The following is a 25,809-nucleotide window of genomic DNA, read 5'->3' on the forward strand; positions in this document are numbered from 1 at the left end:
GTCCTATAATCCTCCGATACCATTATTTTCTTAGTCGCCCTCCTCTGCACCCTCCCCAGTTCAGCAATGTCCTTCTTTTATAGAGGGGCCCAGCACTGGACACAATGCTCCCTCAATGCAAGTCTATGGGAGGGGGCGTGATGTCACATGGGGGCGGAGTCGTGATGTCACGAGCGGGGCATGACAATGACGTCACGATCCTCCACCCTGCAACTCTGGTCATCCGGCACAGAGCGAAGTTCACTCCCTGCCCCGGATTTCTGAGGTGCCGCAGTCGAGATCGCGGTCGTCTCCAGCAGCGGGCCCCCGGCGATCAGACATCTTATCTAGGGGCGGAGTACCCTTTTATTTTATTTTTATTTTTCCATTGACAGCCATTAGAGGGTTTGTTTTTTGGGCACAAGTTTAACTTTTTATAGCCTTTATTTACTTTATTTACTGAGAGGCTGTAAATAACCTGCACCCATAATAGGAGTTAGAGTCGTAATGTCAGAAACCTTAAAAAAAGGGGAATGACATGTGTAAGTAACACATTTTATTGATTGCTTTGTTGGGTGGCTGGTAGTAAGCCACCTGTGTTAATAGGGAAGATATATATACAGTGGTCCCTCAACATACGATGGTAATTCGTTCCAAACCACCCATCGTTTGTCGAATCCATGGTATGTTGGGGGATTTGTGCAAAGTAAAAAGTGCATTTAATACTCACCTGTCCCCGCCGCTCCGGACATCGTCCTCACTGCTCCCGATGCTGTCCCAGGGGCTCCCGATGCTGTCCCGCTCCTCCGGCGTCTTCTTCGGGATCCTCCAGCTTCTTCCGCATCTTCTCCGGTGTCCGGGCCTCGCTTTCTGGTGACGTTATTACGTTGCGGCGCCGGGACGGCGTGCGCAGCGATGTAATAACGACGCCGGAAAGCGAGGCCCGGACACCGGAGAAGATGCGGAAGACGCCGGAGGATTGTGAAGTGGACCCGGAGCAGCGGGGATAGGTAAGTGAACCTGTCCGGGATGCTTAAACTGCTATCCGACAGCAGCTTAAGCATTTTGCGCTGTCGGATAGCAGTTAATGCGATGGCCCCGACATATAAAAGCATCGTATGTCGATTTCATCATATGTCGGGGCCATCGCATGTCGGGGGTTACTGTAATCTTTGTTTTTAGGTATAATAATTTATATAGACATTGGAAAAGGCCACAGCACCAAAAAGGAGGCTCCGGTTATTGTGCAAAAGGAGCTCAAACCTTTTTTTTTTTTTTTAAATGGGTACTTCGGTGGAAAACCTTTGTTTTGTAGTCAACTGGTGTCAGAAAGTTAAACAGATTTGTAAATTACTTCTATTAAAAAAAAATCTTAATCCTTCCAGTACATATTAGCGGCTGTATACTACAGAGCAATTGCTTTTCTTTTTGGATTTCTCTTCTGTCACAACCACAGTGCTCTCTGCTGACCTCTGCTGTCCATTTTAGGAACTGTCCAGAACAGGAGAAAATCCCCATAGCAAACATATGCTGCTCTGGACAGTTCCTAAAATGGACAGAGAGGTCAGCAGAGAGCACTGTGGTTATGAAAGAAGAGAAATCCAAAAATAAAAAAATTTCCTCTGTAGTATACAGCCCCTAAAAAGTACTGAAAGGATTAAGTTTTTTTTTTATAGAAGTAATTTACAAATCTGTTTAACTTTCTGGCACCAGTTGATTACAAAAAAAAAAAGGTTTTCCACCGGAGTACTCCTTTAATAAACATTCGGTACACCAAAAAAATATTTGTGACAAAAAAGCAATTTTGCAACATTGGTTGGGGGGGGGGGGGCTATTCCTTTTGGATGCAGCGCACTTTACCGTAATCTTTTACAGTAAAACTGACTATGCAAATAGATCCCGGAAAAACTGCACAGAGGAGGTAATGAGACCTCTGGCCGCCATTTTTCACATATTTGACCTCACAATCAGGCAGCGGCTGGTGTAATAAGTATATACAAGCACCACAACCACTTTACCTCATTAGATGCCGTGGTCGGTATTGCTCACTGCATCTAAAGGGTTAATTGATTGCTGATGTCCACCATTAGCGGCGAGGTCCCAGCCGCTCGTTTATGACGTAAATGTACGATATGGTGCGCTAAGTCCCAGGGTATTACAATACGTTTATGTCATGGGTCCTCTAGGGGTTAAAGGGACAGTGATCAACTAATCCCTCATCTACTCAAAAAGTGCAACACCCGCTCTGTGCTGAAGAGACTGTGTTGAATCTGGACCTGCCCAGAAGATTCAGTAAAGTTATTCTCACGTTACACTAGTGGCCGGAGGTCTCATTCCTGCACTTTGCACTATGGGGACAACGGAGAATTATTCGTCTCACAGGGGAATATCAGGTTAGCTACACCCCCCTTGTCATGTGACATTTCCATCTATCTTCCCATGGGACTACTACTCCCAGCTAGCCTGCACAATTACTCTAATCATCCCCTTTGGTACCACACCAGGGGAGAGATACTACCAGTCTAATCCTCCCTTACCACTGTTGGGTCAATCAGGTAAGTGTACATGGGTACTACAACTACCATCATCCTGCCACCATCCACTGACTCCAGGGTCACCACTCTATTTGGTTTGCACACTGCAGAAGCATCTCTTCAAGTAAATGCATGACTCCTTTAAGAAGCCTTAGAACATGACCGGGGATCAAGTTGCCACATGCCTTCTGGCACTCTCCTCAAGGAGCAACATTACCTCTTTTGGTCCCATTTTCTATATACCGATAAGACTATTATTTTAAATTAGTATTGTACCTATTTAAAGGGGTACTCCGCTGCTAGATATCTGATCGTGGGGGTCGTGCTGCTGGGGCCCCCGTGATCTTCCGCGTTTGTTTAGACTGCTGGGTTCCTGCGGCAGTGGTCGTGCTGTCACACCGCGTTACGAGGGGCGTGGCTGTGACGTCATGATCACGGCCTCCGGCTCTGAGCGTTCTGAACTAAATATTTAGAATGCTGGAGAACCAGAGTACCCCTTTAAAGGGGTACTCCGGTAGAAAATATTATTATTTTTATTTATTTATTATTCTGGTGCCAGAAAAATAAACAGATTTGTAAATGACTTCTATTTAAAAATCTTAATCTTTCCAGTACTTCTTAGCTGCTGTATGCTACAGAGGAAGTTCTTCACTTTTTGAATTTCTTTCCAGTCTGACCACAGTGCTCTCTGCTGACACCTCTGTCCATTTTAGAAATTGTCCACAGCAGGAGAGGTTTGCTATGGGGATTTGCTCTTAGTCTGGACAGTTCCGGAAATGGACAGAGGTGTCAGCAGAGAGCACTGTGGACAGACTGGAAAGGAAATTCAAAAGGAAAAAAAAAACTTCCTGTGGAGCATACAGCAGCTGATAAGTACTGGAAGGATTAAGATTTTTTAATAGAAATAATTTACTAATCTTTTTAACTTTTGGACACCAGTTGACTTAAAAAACTAAATAAATAATAATGTTTTCCTGCGGAGTACCCCTTCTAAGCTTGTTTCTGGGCGGTACACAGAGAACTCTTTTTAGGTCTCTCATTTCATTAATCACCCGCTGAGACTTTTGTCGTTTTTTTTGCAGGCCGCATCTTCCTAAATAAATGTAGCGAGGCGTTAATGACTTATCTTCAAAGAACACGCGCTTTCCTAGTCAGACTGAAAGCTTTATCTCTTCCCCAAGCCGCGCTTCTTTAGGACATTATTTTACTTTAATGTAGAAGAAAACCTAACGATGTGGAGTTTTTTTTTTATAACTTTAAAGGTAATTCATTAAACAGACGACACAATGTTACCGAAGATCTATTGTTTTTGTGACTATTTTAGGTTTCAGTTACACATTTTTTTTTAAATCTCTTTGTACTAGAAACTACAGAAACAGATAAAATGTCACTGTGCAACTTCTGCCGACTTCAGGACACTAGCCTTAAAGGGGTACTCCGCTACAAACTGGTCCGAACGCTGGAGTCGGGAACTCGTGATGTCATAGCCCCGCCCCCTCATGACGTCACGCCCCGTCCCCTCAATGCAAGTCTATGGGAGGGGGCGTGACGGCCGTCACGCCCCCTCCCATAGACTTGCATTGAGGGGGCGTGACATAATGAGGGGGCGGGGCTATGACATCACAAGCTCCCTGCGCTGGCTCCAGCATTCCCCCTTTAAAGGAGTCCTCCGCTACAAATTGGTCCGAACGCTGGAGTCGGGAGCTCGTGATGCCATAGCCCCGCCCCCTCATGACGTCACGCCCCGTCCCCTCAATGCAAGTCTATGGGAGGGGGCGTGACGGCCGTCACGTCCCCTCCCATAGACTTGCATTGAGGGGGCGGGGCGTGATGTCATGAGGGGGCGGGGTTATGACGTCACAAGCTCCCTGCGCTGGCTCCAGCATTCCCCCTTTAAAGGAGTCCTCCGCTACAAACTGGTCCGAATGCTGGAGTCGGGAGCTCGTGATGTCATAGCCCCGCCCCCTCGTGACGTCACGCCCCGTCCCCTCAATGCAAGTCTATGGGAGGGGGCGTGACGGCCGTCACGCCCCCTCCCATAGACTTGCATTGAAGGGGCGGGGCATGACATCATGAGGGGGCGGGGCTATGACGTCACAAACTCCCTGCGCTGGCTCCAGCATTCCCCCTTTAAAGGAGTCCTCTGGTGAAAAACTTTTTTTTTTTTTTAGTTTTTTCAAACTTTTTTTTTTTTTTTTTTTTATCAACTGGTGCCAGAAAGTTAAACCAATTTGTAAATTACTTCTAACAAAAATGTCTTAATCCTTCCAGTACTTATCAGCTGCTGCATGCTCCTCTGGAAGTTGTGTAGTTCTTTCCAGTCTGACCACAGTGCTTGCAGCAACTGTCCAGAATAGGAGCAAATCCCCATAGCTAACCTTTCCTGCTCTGAGTACTGGAAGGATTAAGATTTTTATATAGAAGTCATTTACAAATCCGTATAACTTTTTTGGCACCAGTTGATTTGAAAAAATAAATAATCAAAAATAAATAATTAAATAAAATTTCACCGGCATACACTTTTTAAAATTGTATCTTTTTGATACAGAATCCCAATAAAATGACCTTTTTTTGGTGGTCGACCCTTGTGGGGCGTGTGAACAAAAGCCAGGCTTTATGTCTAATATCTGGTGGAGTTAACCAGTCCTTGGGCTCAGACGGACGAGGTTATTGACCTTTATAGTCATCGTCCCTCTAGGTCTATATAAAGTTACTGAGACCCTGCTCTCCCATTGGTAATCCCAGGCAGAGGCGTAACTTGTAGCGTTGAGCACGAATATTCCTAATGGGAATTTTTATTGCGAATATCGGCACTTCACGATTTCGCAAATATTTAGAATATAGTGCTATATATGCGTAGTGACGAATATTTGTTTATTTTCACACACAAATTTTTTATGCAAATTTTTATTTTTTTGCTTTTTTTTCACATGCACATTTTTCATGCAAATTTTCACATGGAAAAAAAAAGTGAATGAACATAGCGAATATGCAAATTTTGAGAACATAGGACAAATAATCGTCAATATATTCGCAAAATATCGCAAATTCGAATAGGGCCTCTGCCGCTCATCACTAGTAACTTGTAGCTTCTGGGCCCCATGTGCCAATTGTAATACTGGTCTCTTATAAGGCAGATGTGCTTTGGGGCTCCCTTAGGCACTAGGGCCCGGGTGCGACTGTTTCCTCTGCACCCCCTATAGTCACACACCTGATCCCAGGGCCAATGTCAGCCCATTAAAAGGGCACTGTAATATGACTGTGAGACCAGCCATCCCAAGGTCCCAAAGGTCACCGAATTCACCCACCTATTGACAGCAAAACATGACACCTACTATGACTTTTACACTGGGTTTGGGTGGGTCCGACTGCTGGGACCTTCTACAATCACCAGAAAGATGCCCACGACTCCCTGAACGATCCGTCCGAACTCATCTTGGCAGTGAAACTTAGCCAATCAACGGTTGAGGCGTGACATTGATGCTGAGTGTCCACCAAAGCCGAGACCAGTTTATCTTGGAAGACGTGGGGGCAGGATCGCTTAAAAAGGGGAGTCGGGCCTCGTGCTGGAGATCTACTTTTTTCTCTTATATAGATGGCTGTATACAGTCAGGAGACATCCACTTATCCAGCCCCTGTCTGTACTGGAATTTTCTGAAGCCCCGCCTCTAGTGACATCATGGTTACTAGAGGCAGGTACAGTAGAACAGTCATTAGCCCGATAGAGTAAGTGATGCTGTGTTCACACACAACTTTTTTAACATGTTTTTTGTTTGTTTGTTTGTTTGTTTTAAAGGGGAATGTTAAGAAGCCGCCATCATTTTGTACTAATTCATTTTTCTGTGTTTTTTTTCTTGTTTTAGGTCTGTGTTTGCTGTGGATTACATCAGATTCGGTGGACTGTGTTGAGGACCAGCATGTTTTCTTCTTCTTTTCAAATAAAATATCTAACAAGGATTAGCATCACTTACTCCATCTGGGATCCTGAAATCTTCTGAAGTCCCACCTCTAGAAACCATGACATCGTTAAGGTTGGGATTTAGAAGATTCTAGCACAGACAGGAGCTGGACAGTGCACGTCTCCTGACTGTATACAGTATACATCCATTTACATAGATGCTGTATATCCCAGAGGGGTTAACTAGGGATGCTCAGCATTCCTAGTTTACCGCTTCAGTTCTGAGACGGTGCAGAGCGCTCAGCTCAGCGTTGGGGGACACTATGCAATGATCTTTAGACTTTGTTGTATAGTGTCCCCAAAGCATTCTTTCTTAACTCTTTCCTGGCTGGACAGGAGCTATACAATGTACATCTCCTGCCCAGCCAAGCGCCACAGTCACTGTTCTGAGACGTCCCGATGCCAGCTTAGAGCAAGAACTCCGGACAGCTCAGAGTCTGGGCCCAGTACTATATACATTGCTATATAGTGTGTACGGCCAGCACGTTTATCAACCCTACCCCCCTGAGAGTGTATTTGTCGTGGTGTAATCATGAGCCGGTGATGTAAAGTTTTCTACGATTCATAAAAAACTAAGAGCACATGCGCAGCTTCCTTCCACTGCGTAGTTAGTGTAGGGAGGCTGGCGTATGTTGCAGTTTACTTCGGACTTCGGGTACATAGTTAGAGTAGGTAGCGTAATGTAGCAGGGAGAGAGGGAAACCAGCGTTGGGTTATCGTAGTGTAACACCCACAATCAGACATCTTATCCCCTATCCAAAGGATAGGGGATATGATGTCTAGGGGCGGAGTTCCCCTTTAACCTAGTCGTATGAGGGTTCTTAAAAATGTATGTCGGTCTGAAGGATGTGCTTACCGTGTCTAGGAGAGTTTGCGTTAGCTTTTGCTGTTCTTACAGTCTTTTTCAACACTGCCTGAAAGTCGCAATGGCTCCAATAGCTGTCAGACGGACAGCTTTTGGAGCCAGTGCGACTTTCAGGGCTCACAAGAATCATCAGGGTAGATATAACATCCTGCAATGTGGCAAAACATCTTACCGACTTCAACTCCGAGCTGACCCGCCTTATCTTTGTCCCCGTGTGCTACAGCACCCAGGGACAAAGAAGTAATTATGTCTGCGTTGAAAGTCCACCATTTGACACTAGGGAGCGTCCATATTTTTTTTTATCACTTTGCTTTGTTCGGAAGCCCGCCTCATCCCTCCCATAACGAAATGCCTATTACTTTATATTAGGAAAATTGCATTAACAATCCTGATTGAATTTTCATATTTTCCTGTGGCTTCCCTACGAGATTTAATTAAATGTGAAATGAAACTAATTGCGGAGAGGCAAACAGGAGACAAATTGGAAGGACCTGCCGGTGACATCTCTCAGGTAAATATTAGGTTAGTCTCTGCCCGCAATCTCAGCGCCTGTTATGTTTTGCTTGTATAAATTGGTGTTGATAAATAAATCGCTCCAGACATTTGCATTTCATTTCCATCTCGCTTTGACGATTACAGATGAGTCAATTCCTCCATGTCATCTATGTATATTGCATGAGCCTCGTACAGACATTCCGGTATTACCAACCCCATTAACAGGTATGGAGATGGCGTCCCGGCTAATCGAGAAAAATGGGCGCAATTAGAATTTTATGCAAATCTTTTTAATTTGAATAGATGTTGTTTTCTACTTAGTTATTCACGGCTGCTCGGATTTGTTCCACTTAAATAGTTTTTCTCCCCTTTTGTAACCTTCTCCTCAGCCATATTATTGTGCGTACACTAGGATGGAAAGGTCACACTGGCAATTTCCCAATGGCTGTATGTGTTTGCTTACTGTTCCTGATCAGAAAATAAATAAATTCCTCATTTAAAGTTCCTTGCATTCCTTTAGCATTTATTTGCAGAAAATGCGTTTGTTAATAAAAATGCCCCATTACTGTGTTAATATAGAAATTATTGCATTGTCATAGCTATTTGTTTACTGTACTGCACCTTATTGCCCTTTCACGGCCACTACGGGAAACAAAAAAAAGTCAGATTTTGTTTTCCAGACCCATGGACTATACTCATAGGCTTATGAGTAAGGAGTGCCCCCCACGAAATGCGTCTAGCATCTGCTCTTTTGTGATGTCTGTTTGGTATTTTTGTTAAAAAAAAGTATATGAAATAAAAACTAATTTTACATAGAACTTCTGTCTGGGCGCTGGATTTTTTCTTTTGAGATTAAGATTTAGGGGTGACCCCTCCAAAATACATCAAGCATGTTTTCTTTTTTGACATTGTTTTTTTTTGTATTGTTTTAAAAAGAGGTAACCCCCCCTCCCGAAATGCGTTGAGCGTGTGTTCTGTTGTGACGTTTGTTTTGTATTATTTTATTTTTCTATCCACTAATTTTTATATAGGACATCTGTTTGGGTGCTGGATTGTTAATTTTCCTATTGGGATTATGACCAAGGGGTGACACCCCCTCCCCCCTTCCCAAACACTTTGAGCATGTGTTCTGTTGTGACGTTTTTTTATTATATTTTTTATTATATTTTACACAGGATGTCTGTCTGGGTGCTGGATTTTTCTTTTTCCTTTTGGGATTATGACTAAGGGCACCCCTCTCCGGAAACGCGTTGAGCATGTGTTCTGTAATGTTTGTTCTTTTTTCTTTTTTTTTTACGTTTTATATAGAAAATCTGCCTGGGTGCTGGATTTTTCCTTTTCAAGTTGCAAGAACAACTTGCTGCACTTGCGAGTATCCAATGCGCTCTTAAGAAGTGAACTTACATTATCTGTTATCATGGGCTATACTATATCTCTGCAACTTTGCTTGCTGCAAGTAAATAGAGCTCAGCTGCATTACCAGACATAGACAGTAGTAAATAAAAAAGGTGCTAAGACAGGCCCAGAATAAGGCCTAGATACCATAGAATGGATATATTCTTCATATTGGTCTTGTCCAGCACTGTGATGTGACATTCCATCTTCATCCAAGTGTATCTGGGTCACTTGGTCACAATTTCCCTTAGTTCGTAAGTGAGAGGAAGTAGAGTATCTTGTATACCTATAACTCCCCTCCCCCCCCCCCTCGGGTAATATGCATAGAATCCACTCAGAGACACTTCCCATGTGGATGTTTGCAAGGAAAGTAAACCTCGGATGTTCTACCCCTTATGTATAAGACTGTAGGTATATCATTGTGACTATTGTTTTATGCTCTATGTACTATATTACTATGTGTTATGGTGTGCTCCACTCTGTTTGAATGTATTTTAGTATGTAAAGATTAATACAGTAGCATTATATGTCTGTTATATGTTATATGTCTGAATATATATGTAGAGCTGCTCTCAGGAAGTTAAGTAGACTGTAGTAGAGGCCACATGACATGCAGAGGTCCCCTGCATTGTGCTTAGAGATAAGGATCTTACACTGCTGTTTCACTTCAATAGTTTATGTAGTGCAAAACAGTTTTGTTAGTAAATTCCCAGCACCTCAAACACATTTATGTAGTTTGCTGAAAGCTTTCTCACAGCCACACAATTTCTTTAGAGGGGTACTCTGGTGCCCCAGCATTCTAAACATTTTGTGGAGAACACTCGGAGCTGGAGGCCGTGATTGTGAGGTCACGGTCATGTCCCCTTGTGACGTCACACCACACCCCCTCCATTCGTCTATGGGAGGGAGCGTGTTAGCTGACATGCCCCCTCCTATAAACATGAATGGAGGAGGAGTGGTATGACGATCACGAGGGTGTGTGGCCGTGATGTCACGAGGGGTGTGGTCGTGATGTCATGGGGGTGTGTGTGGCCATGTTTAAAACGCTGGGTACTGCATGAGATCGCAGGGGGCCCCAGCAGCGGATAGATGTCTAGCAGCAGAGTACCCCTTTAAGGATGGTAACTAAAGCACTACACAGTGTTTATAGGAGATACTCTGATTGTAGCACACTGGTAGACATTATTGATGCAGGCAATCTGGTACTGTATATGGGAGAAACACATAACTAAATATTGAGTATGACATTGATTTATTTGGGCTATACTAACTGGAACAAGTACAGAAGATGTAAGATGCTCAGTTTGACATATTTTCTCTGTTGCCCCCCCCCCCCCCCCCCCCGTGCCACGAATCCGAAATTGATAAGTGACCAAGCAATTGCTATCTGCCTGTCTTCCCTGTTTGCTGTAGGAAATATCATGCAATTGGACAATGTGGTCCTCATGGTGGCATGCCACGTTCTCCTTGTATGGCACATTTGCATAATCTAGTCGTAACAATTTTCCTAAAATGTATGTCGATCTGAAGGATATGCTTGCCCTGTCAAGGAGAGTTTGTGTTAGTTTTAACTGTTCTTATACCTTTAGACCAAATGGTCTTCCTCAACACCACTTGAAAGTTGCACTGGCTCCAATTGCTGTCAGACGGACAGTTTTTGGAGCCAGTTTGACTTTCAGGGCTTACAGGGAACATCAGGTTAGTTACACCAACCTAACAATCTGTTTCTTTCCTTCTGTATTTTGCAGAAAGCTTTCTCACAGTCACACAGCACTGGAACACTACACACAGTTTATAGAGAGCACATGATTATGGCACATTGGTGGACACTGTTTATGCAGACAATATGGTCCTGTATAACAGAGAAATACATAATGAAATATTAATTTATTTGGGCTATACTTTCTGAAACAAGCACAGTATAGGTATATAAATATATCTACATGGGGCTCAGTTTGACATAATTGCTCTGGTGCCCCAAGTGCCACCATTCAGAAATTGATAAGTGACCAAGCAATTACTATCTACTAAATACCCCTCCCCCCGAATACTCAGTAACACCTTTTTCCATTGAATAGTAATAATATAACAGGGATGAAAATTACACGGTTATAATTAGAGGTCGCGCACGATTATCCTGTGACGCAAAACAGATCCATTCTGCAGAAGTTTATTTCAGATCAAGTCTGGGTTATTGTTTGTATTGGATAAAAGGCGAGAAAATAGAATGACCCAATTATGTCTAATTCACTAAAAGCCGCTGTTGGAGAACTACTTGGCATAATTATGTCTTAATGGCTCTCCATTAGGCGAGATGGGTCAACAACAAGTTCCGGGAGCTAATTCTACTAATTGCTGTATTACTTGTTCCATAGATCAAGGCACGTATACTGACTCAGGAATATCAGGTACAGGAATGTAGAGAGTCTCTGTTATTGACAGTCTATGTGGCTTTGTCTGCATTGCCTTGGCCCAAAATATTAAAGGGGCACTACAGTGGAAAACATTTTTTTTTTTTACAATTTTCATATCAACTGGCTCCAGAAAGTTAAACAGATTTGTGAATTACTTCTATTAAAAAATCTTAATCGTTCAGTACTTATCAGCTGCTGTGTGCTCCGCAGGAAATTGTGTAGTTCTTTCCAATCTGACCACAGTGCTCTCTGATGTCTGTTTGTGTCAGGAACTGTCCAGTGTATGAGAAAATCCCCATAGCAAACCTTTCCTGCTCTGGACAGATCCTGAGACAGACAGAGGTGGCAGCAGAGAGCACTGTGGTCAGACTGGAAAGAACTACACAACTTCCTGTGGAGCATACAGCAGCTGATAAGTACTGGGGTCCCCAGCAGCGGGACTCCCACGATCAGACATCTTATCCCCTATCCTTTGGATAAGGGATAATATGTCTAGGGGTGGAGAACCCCTTTAAGGACAGTATCAGTACACAGAAAGGAATAACCAAAGGATAGCCCAGAAAGCCAAAACCAGGATGACAGAGCAGCACCAGAAGAGGTAGTACCAACTTCAAGTCCAAAAATGTCAGTCAGGCAAAGTGTCCCTGCACTTTAATTGTTGGGCTGTCCAGCCTCTATCTGTCTATGCTGAATGGACACTTTCTAAAAAGTTTATTCAGCTTCTGGGAGGTAAAGAATCATCTTAAGTCAGAAGGGAGAAGGAAGAAACAAGTGCCCTCCTGCAGCCAATAGACTCCTTGCAGCCCTCTGGCCAGAGTCAGTGCTATGTGATTTCCATGTCACAACATTTACTTCCCTACATCCTGCAATAGGGTATTGTAGCATGAAAAAATATATAATCTATATAAAAAAAAAAAAAAAAAAAAATATATATATATATATATATATATATATATATATATATATATCAGTGATTCACAACCGGGGTGTCCCCGCACACTTGGCACTGCCCGGGGTGGGATTTTGCCGTGAATTTTTTAAATTTTTATTGGCACGTCTATGACTCATGGCGCCGCAAGGGGCAAGGGAAGCCTGCATGCGCACTGCGCACACAGCGTCCCCCTCCCCTTGTGGCGCAGTGAGCCGAAAATGGTGCACTGCTACAACTATAAGATGCCGGCGCCGGAATTCCTGTGCTGTGGAACTGTAAGCTGCGCCGGATTCCCATGCCGACTTGCTTAAAGTACTGTAACTGTACCCTTTCCACCCCTCTGTTACCCCTTCTCAACCCTGTCTACCCCCATCACCCATGTCCACCCTCCGGTCATCCATGTCCGCCTTGTCCACCCCCTGTCCATCCCTGTCACCCATGTCCACTCCCCAACACACATGTCCACCCCCCCGTCACTCATGTCCACCCTCCTGTCACCCATGTCCACCCTCCTGTCACCCATGTGCACCCCTCGTCACCCATGTCCACCCCCCGTCACCCATGTCCACCCCCGTCACCCATGTCCACCCTCCTGTCCATCCCTGTCACTCATGTCCACCCTCCTGTCACCCATGTCCACCCCTGTCACCCATGTTCACCTCTGTCACCCATGTCCACCCCTGTCACCCATGTCCACCCTCCTGTCACCCATGTCCACCCCCTGTCCATCCCTGTCACTCATGTCCACCCTCCTGTCACTCATGTCCACCCTCCTGTCACCCATGTCCACCCCCCATCACCCATGTCCACCCCATCCTGTCACCCATGTCCACCCCATCCTGTCACCCATGTCCACCCTCCTGTCACCCATGTCCACTCTCCTGTCACCCATGTCCACCCCTGTCACCCATGTTCACCTCTGTCACCCATGTCCACCCCTGTCACCCATGTCCACCTCTGTCACCCATGTCCACCCCTGTCACCCATGTCCACCCTCCTGTCACCCATGTCCACCCCCTGTCCATCCCTGTCACTCATGTCCACCCTCCTGTCACTCATGTCCACCCTCCTGTCACCCATGTCCACCCCCCATCACCCATGTCCACCCCATCCTGTCACCCATGTCCACTCCATCCTGTCACCCATGTCCACCCTCCTGTCACCCATGTCCACTCTCCTGTCACCCATGTCCACCCCTGTCACCCATGTTCACCTCTGTCACCCATGTCCACCCCTGTCACCCATGTCCACCTCTGTCACCCATGTCCACCCCTGTCACCCATGTCCACCCTCCTGTCACCCATGTCCACCCCCTGTCCATCCCTGTCACTCATGTCCACCCTCCTGTCACTCATGTCCACCCTCCTGTCACCCATGTCCACCCCCCATCACCCATGTCCACCCCATCCTGTCACCCATGTCCACCCCATCCTGTCACCCATGTCCACCCTCCTGTCACCCATGTCCACCCTCCTATCATCCATGTCCACCCTCCTGTCATCCATGTCCACCTTGTTCACCTCCCTGTCCATCCCTGTCACCCATGTTCACCCCCCCATCCACCCCCCCCTATTCACCCCTCTGCACCTTTGTCACCCCAGTCCACCCCTCTCTGTCACTCCTGTCCCTCTTTTACCCCCTTGTCACCCTTGTCCACCCCTCTGACCCCCTGTCTCCCATGTCCACCCTCCTGTCATCAATGTCCACCCCCCCTATCCAACCCTCTGTCACCCCTGTCCATCCCTGTCACCCATGTTCACCCTCCATTGTCCACAATTCTGACCACATCCTTTTCACCCATGTCCACCCCCCATTCACCCCTCTGTCCTTTTGTCACCCCTCTGTTACCACCTTGTCACTCCTGTCCACCCCTCTGTCACCCCCTATGCCCCTCTGTCACCCATGTACACTATTCTACCCCCCCTCTGTCACCCATGTACACTATTCTACCCCCCTCTGTCACCCATGTACACTATTCTACCCCCCCTCTGTCACCCATGTACACTATTCTACCCCCCTCTGTCACCCATGTACACTATTCTACCCCCCTCTGTCACCCATGTACACCCTTCTTCACCCATCTGTCTCCCATGTACACCCCTCTACACTCCTGTCACCCATGTACACTCCTCTACACCCCCAACACCCCTCTGTCACCCGCTTTGCCCCGTCACCCATGCAGGGGCATAACTAGAAACCACAGGGCCCCTGATGCGAAAAATTGCCCTTGCGCCACAACCCGCTTTCCCAATCCCCAATTACCCCCTTACTCGGTCGCACAAAGACATCAGTGACTACAGCACTGATGGGACACAGTCAGGAGAATACATAGTGATTTAAGTCACTTACAGGCAGGGCTGGACTGGGACCAAAAATAGACCCAGACATTTTAAGATAAGCAGCCCATTTTTATAGTGGGGATCAGACTGCTGGGACCCCCACCAATCACCTCGATTCAAGTGGCTCTCCAGCTGTTGCAAAGCTGCAACTCCCATCATGTCTGAAGAGCATCAGGAATAAAGGAAGTTCCTATTTTGCAACAGCTGGAGAGCCACAGAATGGGGTACAGTGTCACCCATCATCACTGCGGAACTTACAAGTGACTCCAGCTCTGATGGGACAGTCAGGAGAATACATAATGATATCAGTGACCTGAGTGATGTCTTCTCTGTTGTCTTTACTTTCCTTCTTTATCTGGTCCAGACGTCAGGACGTCTTCCAGCTCTATCTTCTCTGCAGAGTCTGACACCCGGACATCATTGGTTCCTTAATTTGTCAGCAGATCCTTATCCTCTGTATAAATACAATATTCATTATAACACATTATAATTCTGCCAAATACTCTACCACCTGAATATAATACCGCCACGCACTGTACCCCCTAAATATATTAGTGCAGCACACTGTACCCCCTGAAGATAATCCTGCCACACACTGTACCACCTGAATATAATACCGCCACGCACTGTACCCCCTAAACATATTAGTGCAGCACACTGTACCCCCTGAAGATAATCCTGCCAAACACTGTACCCCCTGAATATAATACTGCCACACACTGTACCCCTGAATATAATACTGCCACACACTGTACCCCTGCATATAATACTGCCACACACTGTACCCCCTGAATATAATACTGTCACACTCTGTACCTCCTGAATATAATACTGCCACACACTGTACCCCTGAATATAATACTGCCACACACACTGTACCCCTGCATATAATACTGCCACACACTGTACTCCTGCATATAATACTGCCACACACTGTACCCCTGAATATAATACTGCCACACACTGTACCCCCTGAATATAATACTGCCACACACTGTACCCCTGAATATAATACTGCCACGCACTGTACCCCCTAAATATATTAGTGCAGCACACTGTACCCCCTGAATTTAATACTCTCACAACCTGTACCCCTGAATATAATACTGCCACACACTGTACCCCCTGAATATAATACTGCCACATACTGTACCCCTGAATATAATACTGCCACACACTGTACCCCTGAATATAATACTGCCACACACTGTACCCTCTGCATATAATACTGCCACACATTGTACCCACTGAATATAATACTGCCACACACTGTACCCCTGAATATAATACTGCCACACACTGTACCCCCTGCATATAATACTGCCACACATTGTACCCACTGAATATAATACTGCCACACACTGTACCCTCTGAATATAATACTGTCCCACGCTGTACCCTCTAAATATTACTGCCACACACTGTACCCCTGCATATAATACTGTCACAACCTGTACCCACTGAATATAATACTGCCACCCGCTGTGCCCCTGAATATAATACTGCCACACACTGTACCCCCTGAATATAATACTGTCACAACCTGTACCCCCTGAATATAAAACTGCCACACACTGTACCCTCTAAATATATTATTGCCACACACTGTACCCCCTGAATATAATACTGTAGATATGTAATTACCAGTCCTCTAAAGTACTAAAAGTGTAGATTATAGAATAATGAAAAATAGAGAAAAAGGTTAGGAGATGATGATATAAGTATATAATGTTTATTATATGTAATCTGCCTTCACCTCAGCAGGGCCCTTGCATAAGGTGAACGGCAATATAAAACACTTTGTAAATTGTGGCAGTAAAATTGTATCATTAAAATAAGACAATATAAAGAAATCTAAAATATGCTTGTTGCACTTAATCCGTTGGTGATATAGTTCGTATATCTATGAATTGTAATTGTCCGTAGGTGATATAGGTGCACTTATTGCATTTAGTTTAAGATTATTTGCAGAAACAGTTCTTGCAAAAACAGTTCTTTAACTTGTATGAATAAGTCTTAGTATATCGCGCTGTATTAGAAGAGCGCTGTAATGATTATCGGTGCACGGCACCACTCACCACCCGCAGGATACACTTGTGTTCGGGGCTAGTACGGCTGTCACGGCTTAGTCCTGCGCTGTCAGCGGCCGCGTCCTGGGTTGTAGCGGGTGCCCGTCTGTGTGGGGGGTGAGTGGCACTCCGGCAGTCCGTGGGTCCCAAACTGACACGGCAGGCATCCGGCCTTTAGCAGTTATGTCCGGGGCTCACGCAGAGAAGCCGGGGCTGTGGATGGTGGATGCAGCTGGATCGTGTCTGACCTAGGCGCTATGCGCGCGCGTGTTGCGTGGTCTCCAAACGAGGGGCATCCAGCAGTTTCAAATGGCAAGATGAAAGTTTTGGATTATTGTGCAAACTGCATAAAATATTGCATGCAGCGCTCTTCTAATACAGCGCGATATACTAAGACTTATTCATACAAGTTAAAGAACTGTTTTTGCAAGAACTGTTTCTGCAAATAATCTTAAACTAAATGCAATAAGTGCACCTATATCACCTACGGACAATTACAATTCATAGATATACGAACTATATCACCAACGGATTAAGTGCAACAAGCATATTTTAGATTTCTTTATATTGTTTTATTTTAATGATACAATTTTACTGCCACAATTTACAAAGTGTTTTATATTGCCGTTCACCTTATGCAAGGGCCCTGCTGAGGTGAAGGCAGATTACATATAATAAACATTATATACTTATATCATCATCTCCTAACCTTTTTCTCTATTTTTCATTATTCTATAATCTACACTTTTAGTACTTTAGAGAACTGGTAATTACATATCTACAATACTACATAGCTTTAGGCCTTTTAGGGTGAAGGTAACACCGTTAACCTCGAGTACTATATCTCATATCCTAGGTGAGCTACACAATTTTTTTTTACTTTCTGAATATAATACTGCCATACACTGCACCCCCTGAATATAATACTGCCACACACTGTACCCTCTGAATATAATGCTGCCACACACTGTACCCTCTGAATATAATGCTGCCCCACACTGTACCCCCTGCATATAATACTGCCACACACTGTACCCTCTGAATATAATACTGCCACACACTGTACCCTCTGAATATAATACTGCCACACACTGTACCCTCTGAATATAATACTGCCACACACTGTACCCTCTGAATATAATACTGCCACACACTGTACCCTCTGAATATAATGCTGCCCCACACTGTACCCCCTGCATATAATACTGCCACACACTGTACCCTCTGAATATAATACTGCCACACACTGTACCCTCTGAATATAATACTTCCACACACTGTACCCCCTAAATATAATACTGCCACACACTGTACCCCCTGAATATAATACTGCCACACTGTACCCTCTGAATATAATACTGCCACACACTACATACCCTTCACCCCATCCTCTGCCCTACCCCCTCACCCCATGCTTGGTCAGCTTATCGCCCCAATGCCCCCTCCCCTCCATCCTCGGTATTCTCATCACCCCATACACCCCACCCTCAGTCTCATCATCAAACCCCCCCAACCCATCCTTGGCTCTTCACCCCCGCACTCCATATTATCCCTCCCCAATCCTCGGTCTCATCATTGCACCCCCCCACACCCCATCCTCATACTCCTCATCATCATCATTGTACCCCCCCCCCGCACCCCCATCCCCCCCCCGCACACACCCCATCCTGACGCTTCTCATCATTCCCCCCATCCTCAGTCTCCTCATCATTCCCCCCACCCCATCCTCAGTCTCCTCATAATTATCATAATTCAATCCCAGCCTCCAGCTCCACCCCCCCCCCCCTACCAGACCCGTCCTCTTCCTCAATCTCCTGCTCATTAATATTACACCACCCCCCAGCACCCAGTCCTTGGTCTCCTTACCTTCCTGGAGATCGGCGGTGCTGCACTGTGAGGATGCGGGGAAGGCTGCTGCTCATGTCACTCCCACACTTCAAGGCGGGGTCAGAGGCTGTAAACAGACGTGCGTGCCTACGCGGTGCACGTCTACTCCCATGAGCCCCTGGAATGTCCGTCCGACCTGGAAATGATTTTGAAAGAGCCCGCGCCACAGGTAATTAAAAAAAAAGTGCTGGCAGCGGCGTGCCCGGGCACTTGAGGTCCCGGACTGTTGCTGCAGCATGTAGCATAGTGAAGTGGCAGGGGGGCCCTGCAATTGCGACCCCTGTGACCTCTATAGCTACGCCACTGCAACCATGTACACTCTTCTACACCCCTCTGTCACCCAATAAGGGTGAAGAATTGTGGCTGGAAGAAATGGTCATGATGGCCGGGCCAGAGGGAGAAGAAAAGGGAACGACGCTGATTAGAAAAAACGTCATTTGTGAGTTGCTGTCTAAAGCAGCATTGTAGCAGCACCCCCACCCAGCGGCGCTTTTTCACCCTTTTTTTTTTTTTGCTTGTCAGCTTCGGTCGGGGTGCCCCGCAATTTTTTTTTTTTCGGAGTCCTCCGAGCCAAAAAAGGTTTGGGAACACTGATATATATATACTCTGCACAGTACCACTTCTCATGTCCTGTATATATGGATACTGCACATCACCACTTTTGTCCTGTATGCTCCTGAGGACACATATGCAGGTACTTTTTTAATCTATTTTTTTTATGTTTTTATATATTTTTTACTAATTTTCTCTAATTTGTTTCATTGACATAATGCAGCTTTCTATGGCGCTGCGATTCCCAGTCTCTGCACTAGATGGCGGTATTTCACAGCTGTAACTCATATATTAATTATAGGAATTTTCACAGCTGCAACAATGTATCCACAGATGTAAAATGTCAGTCCGGTGATATTTAGCGCTGGTTTAAGAATTTGCGTTTCCAGGTATATTTTTTGTACAAGATTGTATGTAATTCAATCACGCTATTAACTAGCTTTATACTATGAAGGCATTTATATACATGCTCATACGTCATCCGTCAATTTTATGGCGCCAACATCATCTGCATTTTTGTACAGTGGAAGCACAACCCTGTAACTATTACAAGCTATAGTGTAATGTTTGCCAACCAGCGGGTCTGGACAGCCTTCGGCTGTCTGGGCATGCTAGGAGTTGTAATTTTGCAACAGCTGGGGGCATGCTGTTTAGATAACACTGTTAGAGTGAATAAGCAATAATACTCAATCCATACTGCAGTCACCTCTCTATACTATAATATAATACACCAGTGGTTTACCACCATTATTTTGCCCTAGTACCCCTTTGCAGCCTAATATAAAAAAAATGTTAACATGGGGTGATCGAGCATCTATGGTGGTGATCAGGAGTCTATGGGGGGTGATCAGGCTTCTATGGTGGGTGATCGAGTATCTATGGGGGGATCAGGAGTCTATGGGGGGTGATCAGACATGTATGGGGGTGATCAGACATCTATGGGGGTGATCAGACATCTATGGGGGTGATCAGGAGTCTATGGGGGGTGATCAGACATGTATGGGGGTGATCAGACATGTATGGGGGTGATCAGGAGTCTATGGGGGTGATCGAGCATTTATGGGGGTTGATCAGAAGTCTATGGGGGTGATCGAGCATGTATGGGGGTGATCAGACATCTATGGGGGTGATCAGACATTGATGGGGGGTGATCAGACATGTATGGGGGTGATCAGGAGTCTATGGGGGTGATCAAACATGTATGGGGTGATCAGACATGTATGGGGGTGATCAGACATCGATGGGGGTTGATCAGACATCTATGAGGGTGATCAGACATCGATGGGGGTGATCGAGCATCTATGGGGGTTAATCATAAGTCTATGGGGGTGATCGAGCATGTATGGGGGTTATCAGACATGTATGGGGGTGATCAGACATGTATGGGGGTGATCAGACATGTATGGGGGTGATCAGACATCTATGGGGGTGATCAGGAGTCTATGGGGGGTGATCAGACATGTATGGGGGTGATCAGACATCTATGGGGGTGATCAGGAGTCTATGGGGGGTGATCAGACATGTATGGGGGTGATCAGACATCTATGGGGGTGATCAGGAGTCTATGGGGGGTGATCAGACATGTATGGGGGTGATCAGACATCTATGGGGGTGATCAGGAGTCTATGGGGCCGGGTGATCAGGAATCTATGGGGGTTATCAGACATGTATGGGGGTGATCAGGAGTCTATGGGGGTGATCAGACATGTATGGGGTGATCAGGCACCTATGGGGGTTATCAGACATGTATGGGGGTGATCAGACATCTATGGGGGTGATCAGACATGTATGGGGGTGATCAGGAGTCTATGGGGGTGATCAGACATGTATGGGGGTGATCAGACATGTATGGGGGTGATCAGGAGTCTATGGGGGTGATCAGACATGTATGGGGGTGATCAGGAGTCTATGGGGGGTGATCAGACATGTATGGGGGTGATCTGACATGGGGGTGATCAGGCATCTATGGGGGTTATCAGACATGTATGGGGGTGATCAGGAGTCTATGGGGGTGATCAGACATGTATGGGGGTGATCAGAAGTCTATGGGGGGGTGATCAGACATGTATGGGGAGTGATCAGACATGGGGGTGATAAGGCATCTATGGGGGTTATCAGACATGTATGGGGGTGATCAGGAGTCTATGGCGGTGATCAGACATATATGAGGGGTGATTGAGCATCTATGGGGGTGATCAGGCATCTATGGGGGTTATCAGACATGTATGGGGGTGATCAGGAGTCTATGGCGGTGATCAGACATATATGAGGGGTGATTGAGCATCTATGGGGGTGATCAGACATGTATGGGGGGGTGATCAGACATCTATGGGGGGTGATCAAGCATCTATGGGGGTGATTGAGCATTTATTGGGGGTCATCTGGGTTTATTGGGGGTGATCAGACATCTATGGGGGGGATCTGGCTTCCATGGGGGGGGGGGGGGGGTGATCGAGCATCTTTGAGTGGTGATCAGGAGTCTATAGGTGGGGATCAGGCATCTATGGGGGGGGGGGTGTGAAGGTGTCTATTGGAGGTGATGAGATCTATGGGGGTAATTAGGTGTCTTTGTGGGTGATCAGTTGTCTATGTGGGTTGATCAGGTGTGTATGTGGGGTGATCAGGTGTCTATGCGGGGTGATCAGGTGTCTATGTGGGTGATCAGGTGTCTATGTGGGGTGATCAGGTGTCTATCGGGGTGATCAGGTGTCTATGTGGGGTGATCAGGTGTCTATGAGGGTGATCAGGTGTCTATGAGGGTGATCAGGTGTCTGAGGGTGATCAGGTGTCTATGGGAGTGATCAGGTGTCTATGAGGGGTGATCAGGTGTCTATGTAGGGTGATCAGGTGACTATGTGGGTGATCAGGTGTCTATGAGGGTGATCAGGTGTCTATGAGGGTGATCAGGTGTCTATGGGAGTGATCAGGTGTCTATGAGGGTGATCAGGTGTCTATGAGAGGTGATCAGGTGTCTATGGGGGTGATCAGGTGTCTATGTAGGGTGATCAGGTGGGCATGATCAGATGTCTATGGGCGTGATCAGGTGTCTATGAGGGTGATCAGGTGTCTATGTAGGGTGATCAGGTGTCTATGGGGGTGATCAGGTGTCTATGGGTGTGATCAGGTGTCTATGAGGGGTGATCAGGTGTCTATGAGGGTGATCAGGTGTCTATGTGGGGTGATCAGGTGTCTATGAAAGATGATTGGGTGTCCATGGGGGTGATCAGGTGTCTATGTGGGGTGATCAGGTGTCTATGGGGGTGATCAGATCTATGGGGGTAATTAGGTGTCTATGTGGGTGATCAGGTGTCTATGGGGGTGATCAGGTGTCTATGTGGGTGATCAGGTGTCTAGGGGAGTGAGCAGGTGTCTATGGGGGTGATCAGGTGTCTATGAGGGGTGATCAGGTGTCTATGAGGGGTGAGCAGATATCTATGGGGGTGATCAGGTGTCTATGTGGGGTGATCAGGTGTCTATGGGGGTGTTCAGATCTATGGAGTAATTAGGTGTCTATGTGGGTGATCAGGTGTCTAGGGGGTTATCAGGTGTCTATGGGGGTGATCAGGTGTCTATGAGGGTGATCAGGAGTCTATGGAGGTGATCAGGTGTCTATGGGGGTGATCAGGAGTCTATGGGGGTGATCAGGAGTCTATGGGGGGTGATCAGGTGTCTATGGGGGTGATCAGGTGTCTATGAGGGTGATCAGGTGTCTATGTGGGGTGATCAGGTGTATATGAGGTTATCAGGAGTCTATGGGGGTGATCAGGAGTCTATGGGGGTGATCAGGTGTCTATGAGGGTGATCAGGTGTCTATGGGGGTGATCAGGAGTCTATGGGGGTGATCAGGTGTCTATGGGGGTGATCAGGTGTCTATGTGGGGTGATGAGGTGTCTATGAAGGTGATCAGGTGTCTATGTGGGGTGATCAGGTGTCTATGGGGGTGATCAGGTGTCTATGAGGGTGATCAGGTGTCTTTGGGGGTGATCAGGAGTCTATGGGGGTGATCAGGTGTCTATGAGTATTTTTGCTATAAAGGCCAGAAGAAGCGAGACGCGGGGTCTGTTTGTGATTGGAAACTGCTTTATTACAAACTCTAATGTCTTATTTCACCATAAACACGAAGCGGCGCAGGAAATCCTCTTGTCTTATGGCTTATATTAATTGCAGGTGGACGAGTAATCAGAATCAGAACAGGAGAACAAATGGAATTTACAGCAAGGGGAGAAAAAAGCCGATACATAATTTTTTATCATCATTATTATTATTACTATTAATATATTATCATTATTCATATTATATTATTATTATGAATTATTATTATTATATTTATTATTGTTATATATTATTATATATTAATTATTATTATTGTTATTTTATTAATATAGTAATATAACAATTGTTGTTGTTGTTGTTGTTATTATTATTAATAATATTATTATTGTTGTTATTATTTAAAACAGTTTTTCTTGTTTACTGAAACCTAAAAATACCAGCACAACAGATTTGGGGATTTATTCTGATCGCCTTCTGATGTTCACAAAGTGGAATTTCTGTGCGGAATTCCGCTGGAAATTCCGGCAAAATGTAAAGCCCATTTGTGTATTGGAATTCCACTGTCCAATTCACACAGCTGAATTTTGCTGTGGACATTCCGCCGCAGAAATTCCACATTCTGAAACATTTAAAGACCTGTCTTAAATAATGCAGAATTACGGGAAAAATCCCATTGAACTCAATGGGGCTTAAATCTCAGCAGAATTCTGTGTTAAAGGGGTACTCCAGTAGAATTTTTTTTTAAAAATCAATTGGTGCCAGAAAGTAAAACAGATTAGCAAATTACTACGGTAAAAAAAAATCTTAATCCTTCCAGTACTTATTAGCTGCTGATTACTACAGAGGTGTCTATGAAAGGTGATCAGGTGTCTATAGGGGTGATCAGGTGTCTATGTGGGGTGATCAGGTGTCTATGGGGGTGATCAGGTGTCTATGTGGGGTGATCAGATCTATGGGGGTGATTAGGTGTCTAATGAGGGTGATCAGGTGTCTATGAGGGGTGATCAGGCATCTATGGGGAGTGATCAGGTGTCTATGGGGGTGATCAGGTGTCTATGTGGGGTGATCAGGTGTCTATGAGGGGTGATTAGGTGTCTATGAGGGGTGATCAGGTGTCTATGGGGGTGATCAGATGTCTATGGGGGGGATTAGGTGTCTATGGGGGGTGATCAGGTATCTATGAGGGGTGATCAGGCATCTATGAGGGGTGATCAGGCATCTATGAGGGTGATCAGGAGTCTATGAGGGGTGATCAGGTGTCTATGTGGGTGATCAGGTGTCTATGGGGGTGATCAAGTGTCTATGGGGGGGGGGGATCAGGTGTCTATGGGGGGGATCAGATGTCTATGAGGGGGATGAGACATCTATGGGGGTGATCAGGTGTCTATGTGGGGTGATCAGGTGTCTATGTGGGTGATCAGGAGTCTATGGGGGGTGATCAGGAGTCTATGGGAGGAGATATATTTAGTTGTTTTTGCTGGTGGTCCTCACAATATAGAGTTACTTTAGCCATTCCTGTGCTTCCTATGATAACTAGAAGAAAGAATCAAACACCAGACAGATATCCTGTACATAGGGGAGATAGGGAGGAGGAGAGTAAGAGAAAGGAAGTGCCTGTGTCTGATTAAAAACAGATCTCTTGCACACTGCACAGACTAGGACAATGTTTCCCAACCAGGGGGCCTCCAGCTGTTGCAGAACTACAACTCCCAGCATGTCCAGACAGCCAACGGCTGGAGGCCCCCTGGTTTGGAAACACAAGACTAGGAAGACAGAGTAAACTACATCCAGTTCTTATTCTGACTTTGCTTCCATTCTGCTACAAAGGCCAAAACGAAGCGAGACGCGGGGTCTGTTTGTGATTGGAAACTGCTTTATTACAAACTCTAATGTCTTATTTCGCCAAAAACACGAAGCGGCGCAGGAAATCCTCTTGTCTTATGGCTTTTATTAATTGCAGGTGGACGAGTAATCAGAATCAGAACAGGAGAACAAATGGAATTTACAGCAAGGGGAGAAAAAAGAAGCCGATACATAATTTTTTATCATTATTATTATTATTATATTTGTTATTGTTATATATTATTATTATATATTTATTATTATTATTAGTATTGTTATTATTATTTTAGTAATATAGTAATATAATAATTGTTGTTGTTGTTGTTATTATTATTAATAATATTATTATTGTTGTTATTATTATTTAAAACAGTTTTTCTTGTTTACTGAAACCTAAAAATACCAGCACAACAGATTTGGGGATTTATTCTGATCGTCTTCTGATGTTCACAAAGTGGAATTTCTGCGCGGAATTCCGCTGGAAATTCCGGAAAAA

This window comes from Hyla sarda, chromosome 12 (genome assembly GCF_029499605.1).
Source record: "Hyla sarda isolate aHylSar1 chromosome 12, aHylSar1.hap1, whole genome shotgun sequence".
NCBI lineage: Eukaryota > Metazoa > Chordata > Amphibia > Anura > Hylidae > Hyla > Hyla sarda.